This window comes from Lissotriton helveticus, chromosome 10, assembly GCF_964261635.1.
Source record: "Lissotriton helveticus chromosome 10, aLisHel1.1, whole genome shotgun sequence".
NCBI classification, from domain to species: Eukaryota; Metazoa; Chordata; class Amphibia; order Caudata; family Salamandridae; genus Lissotriton; species Lissotriton helveticus.
Genome location: NC_136071.1, coordinates 33,880,498 through 33,894,921, shown reverse-complemented (window position 1 = coordinate 33,894,921; position 14,424 = coordinate 33,880,498). Strand labels below are relative to the sequence as shown.

The 14,424-nt window shown below is 46.5% G+C and overlaps 1 protein-coding gene across 1 annotated transcript in view; it reads right to left on the bottom strand.

Annotated features, from left to right (window-relative positions):
• The window catches only part of LOC144785820 (transforming protein RhoA-like), an 84,327-nt gene that overhangs the window by 48,556 nt on the left and 21,347 nt on the right, over positions 1–14,424 (bottom strand). The gene's annotated exons all lie outside the window — the stretch shown is intronic.

The following is a 14,424-nucleotide window of genomic DNA, read 5'->3' as shown; positions in this document are numbered from 1 at the left end:
ATAGACCTATATCTCTTCTACCAGCTATGGCAAAAATTGGGGAGAAACTAGCTTTCGCCCAGCTTAATGCCTTTGTAGAAACCTCGGAACTCTTACACCCTGCCCAGTCTGGCTTCCGTGCAGCTTATAGCACTGAGTCGGCGCTGGTGGAGATTACTGAGGCCATTAGGGAGTGTCTGGACAGTGGCGGCAGAGCGGCTCTGATTTTATTAGACCTCTCTGCCGCGATTGACACTGTCCCTCATTCACTCCTTCTTACCCCCCTAGCGGGAATTGGTGTGGTGGGCTCGGCATTGAAATGGGTGGAATCCTTTTTATCGGATAGGTCTCAGCAGGTTTGGATTCCACCTTTTTCATCCTCGGTCAGGCCCCTCACTACCGGGGTTCCTCAAGGCTCCACATTGAGTCCCCTGCTTTTTAATGTTCATCTCACCCCCCTTATTGTGCTTGCTGAACAAATGGGAGCAAAAATCATAGCGTATGCAGATGATACGCAGCTTTTATTTACCTGGAAGGATGCAGCAACTAACACAGAGGTTGTCCGTTCGTGCCTTTCCGCTGTGTTTAACTGGTTAGCAGCTGCACAGCTGAAGTGCAACGAAGACAAGACAGAAATTTTGCTGTATGGCCAATTTCCTTCTAATTTCAGAGACCTCTTGTGGCCGTCTGATTTTCCCCAGCCAGGCTCAATTACTATCGCTGCCAAGAATTTGGGAGTCTGGTTTGGAGAGGATCTGAGATTCGAGGCAGACATAAAAAAACTTACTGCTGTGTGCTTCGGGTCTCTAAAAGCCATGAGAAAGTTCTTCCCGTATCTGCCATCATCAGCTAGAGAGTCGGTTGCTAGAGCTCTAATTTTATCTAGGCTCGACTATGCCAACTCTCTTTTTAGCGGCACTCCAGCTTTTTTAGTTGCCCGATTGCAGATTATCCAAAATGCGACAGCACGGCTGCTGTATAACATTCCCAGCAGAGAAAGCGTGCAAGCACACCTTAAGGAACTTCATTGGCTGCCGATTGCTCAAAGGATAACTTTTAAAATTCTCACTTTAGCATTTAAGGCAGTCCATGACATGGGACCATCCTATCTAAGAAAAAGATTTAGCCGCTATGTCCCCACACGGCCGCTACGTTCAGCCGGCTGCAACCTCTTGAGTGTGCCCCGCTTCCAGCGAGTACGACTAGGAGGATACTCGCTTGCTGTTGTCGCAGCCAGGTCCTGGAACGCCCTTCCTCTCTCCATGAGATCGATTGAAAATTTTGTTTCATTTAAAAAAGCACTAAAAACTCATCTTTTTATAACAGCCTATTAGTGTCATGTTTCCTTTAGATGGCCACTTGCTTGTTTTTTTTTTTCTTTGTTTTTTTCTCCCTTTTTCGCGCCAGGATACTCTGGAGTAATGGAGCGCGTTATAAAACAGCAAATAATAATAATAATAATAATATAGCAGAGGGATTAGTGAGCACAAACTCCAAAGAGATTGATTTGGTGCTGGGATGGCATGCGGAATTAGGTAGAGGGACGTTAGAAAGGTGCCTCAATTGAAGAGCTGTTATTGGAGACATCAAATTATTTTTGACAGAGGCAAACAGGCATTGAAAATGCAGTAGGTCTAGCCTTTGATTAAGTTAAAGCCATTTGCTTTGCTAATGGTATTGTATAGCAAAGCAAATGGCTTTAACGTAATCAAAGGCGAGACCTATTGCATTTTTAATGCTTGTTCTGTTTTGCTGCCTGTATTCCACGTATTCCACGTATTGCACATGATGTGGCAAACGTAAGATTTTATTGTATTATAATTGCATTTATATAGCGCTTTTATTTATTTTTTTATTTTGAAAGTTTTATATAGCGCGAACAAGATCTTTGCAGATAACAGAGCGCTTTACAAAGGCAGGTGGAAGGGTAGGGAAACAAGGGAGCATAGTAGGAAGGTAGGTCATCAAGTTAATGTAAATAGTAAAAATATTACATATAGTACAGGTATGAGGTAGCATGGCATAGTTGGAACGTAGGTCATCAAAACAATGTAGATAATACAGAAATAGAAAATAATACAGATATGAGGGAGCAAGAATCTAAACACTTTAGTCTAATACAAGTAAAAACACATGTGCATAGGAATCGGACCGGTAATACTGATCGACGCATTGTAAATCAAACGTAGTTGTTCAAGTGTATTTAGCCATAAGGATATTTTTGACTTCTTTCTTAAAAAGAAGAGTGGAGGAGATGAGTCTGGTTTCAGTAGGGAGTGCGTTCCAGATCCTAGGCGCCATTCCTGAGAAGGAGCGTTTGTAAGTTTTTTCCTTCCGGAATCTTCGAGGTTTCAGCAGAAGATTGTTTGTACTTCTGGTGGTTCTGGACCCGCCGGAAATTGTCAACTTATGAGTGAGGTAGCCGGGTGATTTCAGGTGTATAGCCTTGTGCGTCATGCAGGCAATTTTCAGCTGTATTCTGGCTTCAAGAGGCAGCCAGTTCAAGGATTTAAAGTCAGGGGAGATATGCGAATGTTTTTTTGATCCAGTGATGAGTCTTGCTGCCGCGTTTAGTGACGCTCTGAGGGGTGCAGTTGTAGTTAGGGGGAGGCCGCAGAGGGCCACGCTGCCGTAGTCTATTCGAGGGATGATTAGTGCTTGTACTGCGGTTTGGAAGTCTTTTGCTGGGAGGCAGGGTTTAAGTTTCCCCAAGGTATTTATTCGGAAGTTCGCTCCCTTAGTTGCCTTGCTGATATGCTGCTGCATGTTGAGGTTGGTGTCAAGTGTTATGCCTAAAGATTTTGCTGAATCCACGATGGTCGGTTGGACATTGAGTGCGGTTAGGTGCTTAAGCCATGTTTGTGCGGAAGATATTTTCGTGGGAGGTGAGATTAGGAGGAACTCAGTTTTCATAGCATTGAGTTTGAGGTGGTTATCGGCCAGCCAAGATTGGGTGCTTCTGATCGTTGAGTTCAGACTCAGGATGTCTTTGGGGGATTGTAACTTGAGATATAGTTGAGTGTCATCGGCGTACATGTGAAAGTGTACATTGGATGCTTGTAGCAGGGTGGTGAGAGGTTCCATAACTAGGTTGAACAAAGTAGGGGATAGGCAGGATCCTTGAGGGACACCTAACGATACCGGTACTGGGGAAGACATCAAGTTTTTGCTCTTGAATTTTTGAGACCGGTTGTGTAGAAAGGAAGTGAACCAACGAAGAACAGTCCCAGAAAAGCCCATTCTTGTGTTTAAGAGTTCGAGTAAGTTCTCATGTTTCACTGTGTCGAATGCTGAAGAGAGATCAAGAAGGATGAGGAGGCAGGTATCATTTTGATCTAAAATTTGGAGGGCGTCGTCAATTATGTGAGTCATAGCTGTTTCAGTGCTGTGCCCTGCTCGGAAGCCTGATTGATGTGGGTTGAGGAGATCAAACTGTTCTATGTGCTATGTCAGTTGTAGTTGGACGCATTTTTCTAAAAGTTTGGCGAGAGTGGGAATGTTGGTAATCGGACGGTAATTGCTTAGATCAGTGGGGTCGGCTGTTGGTTTCTTCAGTAAAGGTGTAACTTGTCCAACTTTGAGGGAGTCAGGGATGGTTCCTTGTTGAAGTGAGCTATTGATAATTTTAGTCCAGAGTGGGAGGAGCAAAGGGATGAAGTCTTTTACGGCGTTAGCAGGAAGAGGATCAGTGAGGTGATTGGATGGTTTTAGAGTGCTGAGTATTCTGTCAATTTCTTCTTCAGAGTAGGTGTCAAAAGATGACCATGTCGCATTGTTTTTTAGTTTATTGGGTGTTATGCAGTTGGGTATTGAGTAGAGGCTTGCGTCGTTGAGGAGGTCGCTCCTTATATTGTCAGTTTTTTTGTTAAAGAAAGCCGAGAAATCTTCACAGGAAGGAGTAATGCTCATAATGTCGACAGCTGGGGGTTGTTCCTTAGATTGAGATCGGATTAGCTCGAACAGTTTACTTGGACTTTTTTTGCTTGGTCTAGCTGGAGTCTGAAGAACTCTGACTTTGAGCGTTTTATTTTCTCGAAGTATGCGTTTCTCTTTTTCCTCAGAGTTTTTAGGTGCAATGTCGAGGGAGCTGATCTCCAGGTGCGCTCTGCCGTTCGTATAGCCCGTCTCTCTTCATTGAGACTCCCGTTGTACCAGGGGTTGGATATCTTGGTGGATTCTCTTTTCAGTTGCATTGGAGCGGCCTCATTGATTATTGAGGCCATGGAGTTGAGATAGTGGTCAGTTAGGTACTGAACGTCAGTAACGTCGGTGGGGGGGGGGGGGGGGGGGGGGGGAGTAGGAGATTGCAGCTGTTAGGGGGTAGAGAGTTTGGATTGAGTTTCCTCAGGTCTCTTTTCCAAACTTTGGGCATGGAGTATTGCACCGGGATGCGTTTAACTTTTTCCTTGATGAGGAATGTGATAATATGGTGGTCTGACCAGTCACAAGGTTGGATTGAGTCAAGTTGAATGGTGCCTTCTTTGGAGATGACAAGGTCGAGGATAGAGCCTTTGTCATGTGTCGGGGTGTTACATATTTGAGTGAGGTCAGAAGCGTTAAGGAAATTTTCGAGGCTATTAACTACTGCGTCACTGCAGTCATTCCAATGGAGATTGTAGTCGCCAAGGTAAATTTGTGTGTTTTGCCGTCCTGAGTTGATTGACATTGTGTCCATGAGTTGTTGGGAGAAGACGAGGTTGTCCCCCGGAGGGTGGTATATGATGTGTAGTGAGCATACAGGTTTGTTCTCACTGATGACATCAAGGCAGAAGTATTCACAGGAGGTAAGAGAAGGGGCGGTGACTTTATTAATTGAGAGGTTGCTCTTGTAAATGCATGCGATTCCGCCACCTGTCTTGTTGGACCTGTCAAGTCTAGTGATGCAGTAGTTGGGGGGGACTAGGATATCCATGATAGGATTGGAGGATTCAGTTAACCATGTTTCAGTTAGTATGGCCAGGTCAAGGTTCATAGACATGATGAGGTCAGCGACCTCAGAGGAGTGTTTTTGGGCCGATCTACAGTTGAGAAGTGTGCATTTGAGTCTGGGGGTGCAAGGGGAGGTGGAGGGGTCTTCAGTGAGAGGGACTTTAGTGAGGTTGTTGGGAACGGAGCCTATGCTGCTATGCGTGGGGTGCCTGATAGGGTTGGAGAGAATCGTAGGAATGGACAGGTGTGTGGTGGCTAAGATGTTTTGGGTTGCCGGGACATATGTGTTGAGTAGGGTGTGTATGTCGAGGTCCGAGAGAGTCTTGATAGCGCGCTGGGGGCGGTTGGAGGTATTGCGAGAGGGGATAGAGGTCCAATGTAAGGGGTGAGTAGGATGTGTCTTGATAGTGCGCTGGGGCCGGTTGGAGGTATTGCGAGAGGGGATAGAGGTCCCATGTAAGGAGTGAATAGGATGTGAGGGGGAGTTGTTGATTCGTTGAGAAGTGGTGGTGAGAGGAGGGTGCCTGGGGTGCGTGAGGAGTAACTCTTTGAGCGTGTGAAGTGAATATGCTACTTACCAGTATGCATCTGTTCTTGGCATGTAGGGCTGCTAACATTCATATCTAGTGCATAGATCGCCGCCTAGTGTTGGGTCCGGATGATTGCACATTGTTGTCCTGGAAGAGTCTTCGAAGTATCACGAGATAGGTGGCTCCTCCCCTGGACTACAGTGCGCATGGGCATCGACTCCATCTCCAGATTGTTTTTAGCCATTGTGGCAGAGATGGAGTGAAATAGTGTAAAGGATGTCCATGCTAATGATGAATGCAAGAGAGTATCTGCAGCCCCTACGGGCACCGGGGAGGAGGGCGGGCGATATGAATGTTAGCAGCCCTACATGCCAAGAACAGATGCATACTGGTAAGTAGCATTATCAGTTCGAGGCATGTGGGCTGCTAAATTCATATCTAGTGCATAGAATACATAGCAGTCCCTCCATTAAGGGCGGTTGCCCGTGCCAGCTGCAGAAGCTTGAAAAAGTGTCTTGAGAACAGCCTGTCCTACAGCTGCTTGCTGTTTGGAATGCACATCGACACAGTAATGTTTGGTAAATGTGTGTGGTGTAGACCATGTGGCTGCTCTACAAATGTCTTCCAAAGGAATGTTCCCCAGGAAAGCCATGGAGGCCCCCAACTTGCGTGTGGAGTGCGCCTTTGGGGGTATTGTTAAAGTACGCTTAGCCTTTTGATAACAGATTTGAATGCACGTAACAATCCATCTGGCTATTCCTGCTTTGGAAATGGGGTTGCCCTTGTGCTGTGCTGAGAAGGCAACAAAAAGTTGTTGTGTTTTCCTAAAGTGTTGTGTTCTGTTAATGTAGTACATCAACGCTCTCCTAACGTCCAATGTATGAAGCATTCTTTCCGCTACCGTTTGTGGGTTTTGGAAGAAGGCGGGCAGGTCAATAGTTTGGTTGATATGAAACTGTGACACCACCTTAGGAAGGAATTTGGGGTTAGTGCGGAGCACTACCCTGTTGGAATGTATTTGGATGAATGTAAATGTAAATGTATAAGCATTTATATAGCGCACTACTTACCCGTAGGGTCCCAAGGCGCTTCGACCGCTGCGAAACCCTTCCTGGCTTCCCTGAGAGATGGTCCCTTAATGGGTATCTCCAGGGTGAGACCAGGCATCCCCGGCGGTCTGGTGGGGCCGTTAGTGAAGATGAGGCAAGCTAATGCCCAGAGTTGCCGAGTGTGAACGCTGATCAGAGTGGGCACCGAGGCGAGAGAATTATCGAGTCCGCTGACCCTGGTCCAGAAACCAGGGTCAGCGGCTCAGCGGAATGGCTCTTGGATTGTGAGCGCTTGCAGCTCACTAACACGTCTGAGCGATGTAATAGCAATGAGAAAAGCCACTTTCCATTTTAGAAATTGAATTTCGCAGGAGTGCAGTGGCTCGAAAGGTGGGCCCATCAGCCTAGTGAGGACCACATTGAGGTTCCACACCGGAGCTGGTGGTGTTCTTGGAGGAATGACTCGCTTCAGTCCCTCTAGGAAGGCTTTAATCAGACCCCCCAGGATATAGCGGCATGGATTAGCAAATTTAGCGGCACAAAAATGGAAATTTAGCGGCACAAATATGGAAATTTAGCGGCAATTTAGCGGCATTTTATTTGGCGGTTTTTCCTACAACAAACACAGATATCTTCGGTTTTTTAGTTGTTTAACAACATGAAGCTATGTATTTTTGGTTTATTTACAATGTAGACACTTTGTTTGGCTTCAAGGCTGCATATAGGACATAAACTAATGAATAAATGCCCCAAAAGCAATCCCCCCAGGGCCCGCCGCTGAAAAGGGCCACTCCTGTTATTTGGATTAAAAAGGATAGTGGAGCGATAGATGAGGGAAGGAATTAGAAATCTTTTTTTCAAAACTTTAATTATGGCTACATATAGGACTTGAGTCCTGTTTATTTTGGGATGTCTGTATCCACTGTTGCTGGTTTAGAGGCCATTGCTGCCAAGGCTGTCCACTCTGATCCCACATTGTTTCTTCTGTCCGTTGCTGTTCACATAAGGTCACACAGTATGGTCAACCTTCAGACTTTATTGCACGCTCGACCCTCATGAGAAACATCACAAGCATAATAGTAAATTATGCAGCACATTTCTCTGCACTGAACACAAAAGCCCTCGGTATCTCGGAAGAATGCTGTTGTGGTTTCCAGGGATGTGTAGTGAGTAGCCAATACTGGAAACAACCACAATAACAACCCATGGTAAAGGGGCCCTCTGGGTAACTCAGGACTCTCGGGGGATAAACCTTCTTTGGTATTGTTATAGTCTACTTTGGTTCACCAGCCATTTTGCAAAGCTTAGAGCTTAGATTCTTGATTCATCATAAACTGTAGTATGTACGGGACACGTCGATGCCCTGAGTGCTATTTACTCTTTAGTCCAACCTCCCAAGTCAGCCCCCATACAAATGACCAGAAGTCTTGTTTGTGCATAGAAATATAACAGTCTCAGAGCGTTTTTGATCAGTAAGCATATGTTCATGAAAGAGATTTGCACTAAACAATACATCATTCCTATTTACAAGGTAGCACCATAGTTTGTCCTCTACGTTGGACATCGAGCCGCCTATGTCTTAATACCTTCCATTGTTTCAAAAAATATTCTATGAGCTCCTGGTTTGTCCTTCAGCCCAGTCCCCGGCACCTCTGACCTTACTAGAGCCCTCTAAGATCCCCTCCGGCGCTTAAACCAAACAAAGGCTCATAAGTGACATCCTTGCTCTTGGGCATCTGGTCTTGTCTATGCTGCATCGATATTTATAGACATGTTGCCATTTGTGTATATATGCATAAATATATAATCTATGTAACCATGTGAATCGATAGTTTGTCTATGCTCACTAAGCAAAAGTCAACCTTATTGACGTTATCAAAGCTTGTTTTTGAATAATAGTGTAAAATAGTTATTTTTGCTGTCACTAATACAGTTTCGCCGTCAAGATCGTGGTTAAAAGTGGAAGAAGCCCTGTAAAATGCCACGTACATGTCTGTGAATATTAAGTAGATGGAAACATTTTTACATCTAGGGTGTCATTGCGAATTGTTTTTGTGATGTGACTGAAAATCTACACAATTCATCTGTTCAGTCATATTTTATAACTTGAGGAGACAGGGCGTTCCACGGTTATTTATTACTTTTGTTTGCCAGAATCGTCGCTTTGTAGTTGCAGAGCTCTGCGTTCAGTATCCTCGTTAGCTGGGGGCGCCACTGCGTTCTCAGCACAGCGTGACGCAGTCGGAGGGGGATGCCTTTCCCAGAAGCAGCCCTACCCTCTCACTGGAGTTTCTTATTCTAAGGCGCGAGGCCCAAATGAGAAACAAATGGGGCAAAACTGCAGCCCCAGCCTCAGCTTTAGACATGTTAAGTACCTGTTAAGTACTCGGGTGCGGCTGGCAGCTAAGAAACGGACTGTGTCTGTGTGTCCCCGGGAAGCTGCTGACACACACGAGTGGGGAGGGGCGCAATGCCAATAAAAGGCATTGTTTGTTTTGCTGTCTCCCTCCCGCCGGTAGAGACACGTTTTTCGCGGCCAATATCGTTATTATCGCGGCCATCGCGGTAGTCTGCCAATTTCGCGATTTTTTAGTGAATCGCGAAATCGCGATAAACTGGAGGGTCTGTTTAATGGCAGGCACCCTGAAAACAGAGAGATGCTGCCTATTCTGGAGATAAGCCGCTATGGCGGATAAATGTATCCGAATGGAAGCGTACGCTAGATTGCATTTGTAAAGATGTAACAAATAGCAGATGATGTTAGGAATGGATGCATCTAGCAGGTTGATATTGTGGTCTGTACAGTAAATGACAAACCGCTTCCATTTTGCTGCATAGCAAGCTCTGGTAGTGGGCTTTCTTGCCTCCCGGATGATGTCCATGCATTCTGGAGGCAGGTTGAGGTAGCCAAATTCTAAGACCTCAGGAGCCAGATCGCCAGATTGAGCTGTTGCGGATCTGGATGCTGAATGTCGCCATGGTTCTGCGTCAAGAGCCTGGATGTGAGATGCAGCCTTTGATGCGGTACCACGGACAGTTCTAGAAACGTGGTGTACCATGGTTGGCGTGCCCATGTTGGAGCAACCAGGATGAGAGTCATCGAGTGTTGCTTTAGCTTTCTTGCCACCAGCGGAATGAGAGGCGCTGGGGGAAAAGCGTACGCAAATTTGCCGGACCAGTTAATCCATAACGCATTCCCTTGCGATTCCGGGTGAGGGAACCTGGCGGCAAAGCTTTGGCATTTTGCGTTTTCCCTTGTGGCAAACAGGTCTATCTCTGGATGACCCCACTGCTGGAAGTACGGGTGGAGTACTGATGGATGTATCTCCCACTCGTGCATTTGATGGCTGTATCTGCTGAGCAGATCCGCCATCTGATTGTCCTTGCCCGGGAGGTGTTCCGCCATGAGGAAAATGTTCCTCTGAATGGCCCACTTCCACATGCTCTGAGCCAGATGAGACAGCTGTGGCGAGTGAGTACCTCCCTGCTTTTGGATGTAGTACATGGCTGTCATGTTGTCCGTCCGGATCAACACGACTTTGTTGCACAGATGTACTTTGAAGGACTTTAGCGCCATGAAGATTGCCATCAATTCCAGGTAGTTGATGTGCAACTTCTGTTGCTGGGTGGACCACAGTCCCTGCACAGTGTAGTGGAGCACATGAGCTCCCCACCCTTGGAGAGATGCGTCCGTCGTTAGGCTAATCTGTGGCACTGGCTCTTGGAACGGTCGTCCCCTGCAAAGGTTGTGTGGATTCCACCAATGCAGAGAGTTGTATGCCCGACCGGTCACCAACACTAGGTCTGTCAGTTGTCCCTGAGCCTGTGTCCACTGATTTGCCAAGCATTCTTGGAGCGGACGCATGTGCAACCTCGCGTGCGGGACTATGAAGATGCAGGAGGCCATCATGCCTATCAACTGCATGAGCACTCTCGCTGGTAGGGAGTGTTGCGGTCTGAACCTCTGGATCAGCGATTGAATGTTGTCGATCCTAACTGGGTTTGGCTGAGCCTGAGTAATATAGACTTCGGGGCATAGCTCTTCCTCTGAGCTATCTTCCGCGGCCCCATAAACTTCTTCGTCGTCCCCTACCTCCTCGACGTATTCAATGTCCTGGCCCTGTCCTTCGGCGTGTTCCTCGGGATCGGACTGGACCTCCGTCGACGGTGGTGAAATTTGGAGATGATGGCTACCGCCTTCCTCCGCGGGGTCGTCGAATATGTTGTCGGGTGCCGGTGTCGCTCGCTGGGCCTCGAGGCGCGCCGCGCGCCGATGCTTGAGCGTCTTCTTTGACCTGAATTTAGAGCAGGCCATGCAGTTGTTTTCGTTGTGGTCCGGTGACAGGCATTTATTACAGACCGGATGCACATCGATGTGTGGATATTTGGATCCACAGACGGGGCAGAACTTAATTGGGCTCCGCTCCATGCTAAGGTCGTCGGGTCTTGCTGCGACGAGAGGGCCTTGATGTCCGAAGAGTAACTTGACTCCGTAGAATTCCGGCTCAGAGAGTCGGACGACGCTCGAGACCGTGCGCAAACAATACCGACGCTGGTAACGAAGGCCTTTTGGCCTTAAGAACAAAGTTTATCGGTTCCGACACGGAGACGTCGAGAACCACATCCGAACCCAATGGCGGAAAAAAACAATCTGGGGATGGAGTCGATGCCCATGCGCACTGTAGTCCAGGGGAGGAGCCACCTATCTCGTGATACTTCGAAGACTCTTCCAGGACAACAATGTGCAATCATCCGGACCCAACACTAGGCGGCGATCTATGCACTAGATATGAATTTAGCAGCCCACATGCCTCGAACACAGTCTTACTGATACTAGGTCCAACATCGCAGCCAGCAGGAGCTGAATACATGGGCACAGAGGGTGGAAGCTGAAAGCCTTGGCCACACAGACTTTAAGACTTGTGTAAAAGGTACCTCTGGTACCAACGGCCTAGTGACCAGAGAAGGTCTCCAGCATGTATTATGCCACCCTCTGATCTCTCACCTGAACACCCCCGCCCATACAGACTTGGTGTTTTGGTGCAAACCAAGGAGTCAACATGGCATGCCCACCAAACACTGCCTGTGGCATGGGTAAGTCACCCCTCCAGCATACCTTACATTCCTAAAGATATGGTGCACCATATTCAGGTGTGGGCATAGCTGCAAGAGCACTATTCCCCTACAGTGTCTGTGCCATTCACAGACACGGTTAGTGCAATGAAGCCATTTTGAGTAAATGGTCTGGGAGTTTGTCAACACGAACTCCACAGCTCCATGATGGCTTTACCGAAGAGTGGGAAGTTTGGTATCAAACGTTCCAGCACATTAAACCCACACTGATGCCAGTGTTGGATTTAAGGAAAAATGCACAGAGGGGATTTTAGAGATGCCGCCTAAAAAACAACCAACTCTTGTGTGGTTGCTGACTGGCTCCTAGCCATCTGCCACCACCAGACAGGTTTCTGGAACCCCGCATAGAGACTACTTGCAGGGTCTGGGAACAAAGCACATCCTGGGCAAAGGGGTTAAAGCTCCCCCAGGAAGGGCTGGATCTTTGAAGAGGGAGCTTCAAAGGCCTGCTGCCTTTGTTAGCTACCCCCAGCCTTTTGCTGCCATCAGCAACAGGCTCCCACCGATGTTGACCCCCATTATGGGCACGAGAACAGAAGGGAAAACCTAGCCAGACAGGGAGGTGTGGCCACCTTTGCCAACCACACCCCTCAGGCGGGGGAGGCGCGGTGAAGCGCACATCTCAGTCCCCACCAAGAATTTTAAACATATTCAGTATATTTTTGGCTTATTCTCATGGTCCGGTCCAGGGCAGCTTGTCTTGCCAAGGCCACTGAGATCAAATTGACATGGAAGTTGAAACAGCGAGTACCGTATCTGAATAATAATAATAATAATAATAATAAACTAAAGCTGTTACTCACTAAGAAATGTTTGTCAGAATAATTATTAGCTAATTTAGGCAGTGGTGACAGATCTTTTTTAGAATCAGCTCCACAACCGGTATTACATTTGGATGTCCCATCCCCTCCCTACCTGTCCTCCCCACGGTCTAATAGTAATGCCCCCTAGCAGTCTTGCTCCCTGCACATAGTAATGGTCGAAGAGGCCCACGTCTCACTATTCAGGGTCCAACCCCCCATCCAGACCATGATATTTCCTCCACCTCCCCCATACCTTGCGGAACTTCCTGGGGCACCCTCACGCCGTATACGTGACCCTTTCTGCCGCCATGTAAAGGTCCAGTCCCCGTCGCCATTCATCTAACTGTGGGGGAAGCGCTGACCCCCCATGTGCGAGCTACGCCCTTTTGGCCATCACTAATGCTAACAATGCAAAGATAAGCTGTGGACGACCAAAGTCAACGTCATGGGTTATTCCCAGCAGTATGAATTTAGGGTCATGGGGAAGTGCAGTCTCGAGCACTTTAGTCAACTCTCCATGGTGACAGATCTTTGATATAAGAAAAACCACCAAGTTTTTAAAAGATGCTTACTTTTTCTGATGACAAGAGCCAGTTTCCCCATGTACGAACAAGAAGGGCGAGAGCTGTCTAACACTATTGGAGCTGGCAGACCCTGATAGAACTCACCCTACTTCTAATAGTTTCACTTCAAGGCAAACTCTCACACTTTCAACAACCCTCCTGCAAGTCATCGCCATACACATTCTGCATTTCTTCACAATAGTGAAGATTCCAAAGAAAAAATGACTTTCAAGATTCTTTATACTCCCACGAGAAGTACTTTTCCAAATACAGCTGGCAGTACTGAGTCGACTGCTTGACGAAAACTGTAGAGAAAGCAACCTACCTCACAAAATAAATATTATATCTACCAACCAGACACCAAAGAATGAATACTGAAAAGAAGTCCCAACTAAAACACTGCTGATTCAGGAAATGTTCAAATAAGCTGGTAAAACAAACTGCTCGTCTGCTCGTCTGATTCTTTAGGGGAATGATGGGAAGAATGGTACCTTGAGAACTCTTCAAAGAGAAATGTTGGTTTTGCACTATTTCCGAACTATATTAAACCTGGTGTCTCAGTGAAATGTACTACATGACTGATTCAGCCAACTAGCTGTTTGGGAAGGTTGACACCTTCAGGCATTTTAATATGAGAAATATATTCTTAAGTGTTCCACATTTCATGCATATGTATGGGAAACATCCTTTACAACGCAACTTTTACCACGCAGTGCCTTTACGACGCAACTTTTACAACGCAAACCATTACAACGCATTGCGCTGGGGGGCGGTCTACGATAGGGAATACGTCTAATTTACTGTCCAACACCTTCCCTAGTGTCCACGGGGACTGGAGTTGGAATAGTAAATTAAACATATTCACTATCCAGCACCCCAAAGCGCTATGCGTTGTAAAGGTATGCGATGTAAAAACCGCGTTGTAAAGGCATGCGATGTAAAAGCATGCGTTGTAATGTCATACATGTATAGCCTAATTTTTTACCGCCATTAGAAAAAAAGATCCAATATCAAAGACAGAAACCCTCTCATGCACTACAGATGGCAGCAAACTCAAGTTGCTCAAAGGGACTTTAGAAGAGGTGAAGAGATTACACATTGCTGGAGCGCATAGGTAAATCAGATTTGCAAAACTAAAATAAGGTAGGATGGTTTGAAAATAAATTTAGTTCACAAACAAAATCCCTCCAGCTTTTGAAACCATACTGCAGGAACATTTAGTTTTGAAAATAAACCAGTTTTAAATTATGTAATTAAAGTAGGTTATGTAAAAGCTGTAATCCGCTACAGTAGCTAGTAACAACTAGAGGCTCTTAGTGACGGCCACACCCTCCAAGTGGTCCTCAAGAATTGAATGTCAGGAAGAAACTAAGTCAGGAATCTGAATTCTTATCCAAGATAAGAAATAGCTACTGTGTTGGTGGGAACGCTGGGCTCT